Source organism: Anomaloglossus baeobatrachus, chromosome 4 (genome assembly GCF_048569485.1).
Source record: "Anomaloglossus baeobatrachus isolate aAnoBae1 chromosome 4, aAnoBae1.hap1, whole genome shotgun sequence".
NCBI lineage: Eukaryota > Metazoa > Chordata > Amphibia > Anura > Aromobatidae > Anomaloglossus > Anomaloglossus baeobatrachus.
The window spans coordinates 44,473,187-44,479,007 of NC_134356.1; positions in this window are offsets into that span (position 1 = coordinate 44,473,187).

Genomic DNA, 5,821 nt, shown 5'->3' on the forward strand with positions numbered 1-5,821 from the left:
ACAACAATAACATAAAAACCTAAAATGTGATAAGCCAAACTACTTTATAGCGTATATATCCAGGATCTTGTAGGCTTGTGACAATACGGAACATTGTGTTTATATATTGTCTTAATATATTTTCAGTTTATTATTTATTATTTATATGCACTAAAGGGCCATAAACTCCCTTTATCAGCCATCCATGGGATAGATGATACATATATAATAGCAGGGGTGGGGTTTGGCTACTGATTTTCCCAACAATATAGAGACCAAAGTCCCTTATGTTTATGAATTGTTAGTGAGCATGTGCGACCATCAGGCACTAGTGCACATGCTCAGTACCGCTCAACTTTGGGATTCTCATTCTCACGATCTTTGAAGAATCCTACATTTATCATGTATCCTACAAACAGCTAATATATGCAGTTCATTGGACAACCCTTTAAAGTTTCATATTTAATTTCCAATTATAGCTTTTTACCTTTAGGCCTCATTCACACATGAGTAAAAGGGTCCCATGGCACACAGGATACAACCAGTTTACACTTTTTTTTGTGATTTTGAGCATTTTGGGTAAATTACATACCGTACATTTTCAGGGCTAATAGAGTTAAAAGGTTTCTTTACATTTTCAGACCTTTATTTTTTTTACTTAAATGCATGTAACCGAAGCTAAAAAATATTTTTTGCAATTGGCTTTCATTAAAATTTTGCACCATTTCCCTTCTTCTGCCTCTGTCTATTGCATCCTGCAGGATGAGTTAACTGAGAATCTGTCAGTAAGCATGCTATGACATCTGGTAGGGAGTTTGTTGCTTTTTCTTATCTGACTTTTCCTGAGCTCCTCTGTGCTGATTGTAACCACAGACCACAAAGATGAATATGCAAGAAAACAAAGAGGCAAACGGCGCAACATTTTTAATAAAATCCAAATGCAAAAACAATATTTATAGCCCCAAATACATGCATTTAAGTTGAAAAATAAATTTTTCCCAAAAGTGGACAACCCCTTGATGCTGATTTTCTCAAGTGTCTACATGGCTGAGGTTTTTTTTTGCATTTTTTCTTTTTAAGTGTTTTATTAGAAACTTCTTCTCTCATCAGAGGCTTTTCCCTCTCCCCTATGCTTTCTAACTACAGATTAGGTTCATTTTTTTGTGGCCCAACTTAAAATCTGTAATAAGGCTTACTAAGTATGACATATCATATAAGATAGAGGGGTCTTTTTAACTTCTTTAAAGGGAATCTGTCAGGTGATTTTGTAGTACAATACAAATGTTAACTTTCAATAGGCCTTAAAGGAGACCTTTCAGGATCAGTACGTTTTATTGTTCTACCTTATCCTGTTATCTTGCTGTAAGCTCCATAGAATTAAGTGACTAATGATGGTTAGTCAAATGTATGTAAATACAATATGCATATTCACTGTTCCCCCCACCCACCTCCCAGTGCATTCACTATCACTGCTGAGAGGTGGGTGAGGGCAGCAGTGCAAATTCAGTTTGGATCTACTTATCCTGAAAGGTCTCTTTAACCCCTATTCAGACTTAAGAGCAACATAGACATTATTGCTTATCCCCAGTATAATATAAGTATCACCCTTAAAGGGAATCTGTCAAGTGATTTTTTTTTTTAGTGCAATACTAATGTTATCTTTAAATAGGGCTTAAGGAGACCTTTCAGGAACAGTAAGTTTTATTGTTCTACCTTATCCTGTTATCTTGCTGTAAGCCCCATAGAATTCAGTGTCTCATGATGGTTAGTGAAATGTATGTAAATACAATATGCATATTCAATGTTCCCCCCACCCACCTTTCAGTGCATTCACTATCAATTCTGAGAGGTGGGTGAGGGCAGCAGTGCAAATTCAGTTTGGATTTACTTATCCTGAAAGGTCTCTTTAATGCCTATTCAGACTTAAGAGCAACAGAGACATTATTGCTTAGCCCCAGTGTAATATAAGTATCACCCTTAAAGGGAATCTGTCAAGTGATTTTTTTTTTTAGAGCAATACTATTGTTATCTTTAAATAGGGCTTAAAGAGACCTTTCAGAATCAGTAAGTTTTATTGCTCTACCTCATCCTGTTATCTTGCTGTAAGCTCCATAGATTTCAGTGTCTGGTGCATGCTAGTCAAGTGTATGTAAATACAAACTGCATATTCACAGTTCCCCCCCACCCACCTTCCAGTGCATTCACTCACTGCTGAGAGGTGGGAGGGAGTAATGGGTGGGGACAGCAGTGCAAATTCAGTTCGGATTTACTATCTCTGAGGCACTGAGAGATGGGAGGAAGGAGCAGGGCATTTGCAGTTTGTATTTACATATGCTTGACCTACTATGTCACACTGAATTCTACAGAGCGTACAACAAGAAAACAGGATAACGTAGAGCAATAAAACCTACTGATCCTAAAAGGTCTCCTTAAGACCTTTAAGCCCTATTTAAAGATAACATTAGTATTGTACTAAAAAATAACCTGACAGATTCCCTTTAAGATTCAGGACCCAACAGCAATACTTGGATAATTGATAGGTATAAGATCAATATGGGTCAGACTGTTGGGCCCCACATGGTTAGTTGTGTACCCCATTCTTCCCTCACTCTCAACACCAAAGAAAAGGATTTTCCTTTGGAGTTCCAACTGCGGGATCCTTCTGTACCTTGATATTTGAATTCATCAGGTAGACTTCTAGCGTTCTACTTTAAAAAATATTTTATAAATGACTATAACTAGATTGACACATGCACTAAATCACTTTATTTTCTGTAACACCAGATGGCGACGGGCGTTGCACTGTGGAAATACATCAACATCTGGAGGTCAAACATTTAAAATCAATTTTTGAATGTTAAAAGTATTTTATTTTTCCTGTATCTTTTTATAATACAATTTACAAAGTGACTGTGAATGCTGCTAGAGTTCCAGTTTTTGCCTCTGGATCATTCTAGAAATTTGAAACTCCTGCAAAATCTGCAACAGGACCCCCAATGGTTAATTTTTATATGTAGCAGTGATAGTTTTTGTCTTTCCAGCACCAGGGACTGGGTAACTTACCTTTGCATCTCTATAGCTTTTCCACTGCCTTTCATACATTGGAAGCTACCAACTTCTTATGTGAAAAAGTAAAAATATTACAGTCATGGCCGAAAGCGTTGCAATCATTTTATGGGAGAAATACCATGTTTTCTGGAACAATTTTAAGGGGGCCAACACTTTCAGCCATGACTGTATTTATTATTATTTTCTCTATTTCTTTTTAGATTCTCTGATTAAACTAATTTCTTCTGTTTATGGTAATTTATGTGAAAAGCATCTAAAGCTGAATGTCACGCTTGCCGGGTGTAGCAAGCGTGGCGAGGTGGGTTCAGACCTAAGGCACAACAAAAAATGCAAGAAAATGGGGGCAACGGGGATGAAAAAACAATTGTAGGCCCTGGAACTAGTGAGAGGGGTAGGTGGGCACCTCCTAAGCTCGCCTGCAACTGCCCCTTCTCTCTTCACCAGTACTTATACAGTCTCCACAACTGTCGCTGATCAGGAACCTGGGACCCTTGCAAGACCCTATAGCAGGGGTGGGGAACCGCCGCATGCGGCCCGCCATGACCTTTTATGTGGCCCCCGGGCAGATTCCCGGGGGAGGCAGTGCTGGTGCTGTCACTGCAGTTTGCTGCCGCCGGCCCTTTAAATCCACACATTGCTGTTTGTGCTGCAATGTGTTCTCCCGTCGGCCAGTGCCAATTGTGGGCGGGTCCACAACAGCCTCACAGCTTCCAGCCTTGTGTGTCCGCCCCCTGCCCTCCGGAGATCAGTGCCTGCCTTCTCCTTCTGATGCAGTGTCCGGCTCCTGCACTCCGGTGATGTGAATGCAATGCTGCTGTGAGTCCAGCGCCGACCCTCTGCTGCTATGTGCCCTGCCCAATGCTTTGTGCCTCCCCACACCAGTTCTGTAAACCCTCTCCCCCAGAGTTGCATGAAACTCTCAGCGCAGTGTGGCCCCCAATGTCCTGTGTGCAGCCCATCACCCAGTAGTCCTGTTTGCACCCCCCAATCCTGTGTTCACCCCTCCCCCAGTCCTGTGTGCAGCCCCCCAATGTCCTGTGTGCACCCCCACACAATCCTATGTGCAGCCCATCACCCAGTCCTGTGTGCACCCCCCAGTCCTGTGTGCACCCCCCAGTCCTGTGTGCACCCCCTCAGTCCTGTGTGCACCCCCCAGTCCTGTGTGCACCCCCCCAGTCCTGTGTGCACCCCCCAGTCCTGTGTGCACCCCCCCAGTCCTGTGTGCACCCCCCCGTCCTGTGTGCACCCCCCCAGTCCTGTGTGCAGCCCCCCCAGTCCTGTGTGCAGCCTCCCCAGTCCTGTGTGCAGCCCCCCCAGTCCTGTGTGCACCCCCCCAGTCCTGTGTGCACCCCCCAGTCCTGTGTGCACCCCCCAGTCCTGTGTGCACCCCCCCAGTCCTGTGTGCACCCCCCCAGTCCTGTGTGCACCCCCCCAGTCCTGTGTGCAGCCCCCCCCAGTCCTGTGTGCAGCCCCCCCAGTCCTGTGTGCAGCCCCCCCGTCCTGTGTGCACCCCCCCAGTCCTGTGTGCAGCCCCCCCAGTCCTGTGTGCAGCCTCCCCAGTCCTGTGTGCAGCCCCCCCAGTCCTGTGTGCACCCCCCCAGTCCTGTGTGCACCCCCCAGTCCTGTGTGCACCCCCCCAGTCCTGTGTGCACCCCCCCAGTCCTGTGTGCACCCCCCCCAGTCCTGTGTGCACCCCCCCCAGTCCTGTGTGCAGCCCCCCCCAGTCCTGTGTGCAGCCCCCCCAGTCCTGTGTGCAGCCCCCCCAGTCCTGTGTGCAGCCCCCCCCAGTCCTGTGTGCAGCCCCCCCCAGCCGTGTGTGCAGCCCCCCCCAGTTGTGTGTGCAGCCCCCCCCCAGTGATGTCTGTGCCTCCCCCCCAGTGATGTCTGTGCCTCCCCCCCAGTGATGTCTGTGCCTCCCCCCCAGTGATGTCTGTGCCTCCCCCCAGTGATGTCTGTGCCTCCCCCCCAGTGATGTCTGTGCCTCCCCCCCAGTGATGTCTGTGCCTCCCCCCCAGTGATGTCTGTGCCTCCCCCCCGTGATGTCTGTGCCTCCCCCCAGTGATGTCTGTGCCTCCCCCCCAGTGATGTCTGTGCCTCCCCCCCAGTGATGTCGGTGCCTCCCCCCCAGTGATGTCTGTGCCCCCAGCCCCGCGTGTGGTGTCTGTGCCCCCAGCCCCGCGTGTGGTGTCTGTGCCCCCAGCCCCATGCCCCCAGTTAATTAATTGCTTCACCCAATATAGCAGGGTCATTTAAACATTGATAATTTTGTGCGGCCCCCGAAGGTTGGTAGAAATTTCCAAATGGCCCCCGACAGAAAAAAGGTTCCCCACCCCTGCCCTATAGTAACCCTGACTAGTGAGGGGCAGGTGGGTGTTGTGAATGTTAGTTATGTTTTGGCTGCTGGGAGGCTCCCTCTGGTGGCCAGGAATGGTTTGGACTTGGACCAGGTGTGTTGTGCAGTGGGTGTTTCCTTTGCTAACTCTCTGCTTATTTAAGTCCTGGTCTGATTGCAGGCTGTTGCCGGATGTCAGTTGTTCTTTGTATCTCCAGCCTGCTTAATCCTGCTCCACACCACATCTACTCCAGATAAGTGCTTGCTCTTTATTTATTGTCTGGTTCTTTTGCTTATCTGGGTTTGTCATTTGTTGTGGTTGGTTTCAGTTTATTTCCTTGCAGGGATTTTCCCCCTCAGTTGCTTGGTGGGGAACTCCCTGCAGTTCTGTTTGGAGTATAGCTCCTTTGGGTCCATGTGTTTGTGGCTTGTTGACTTTGT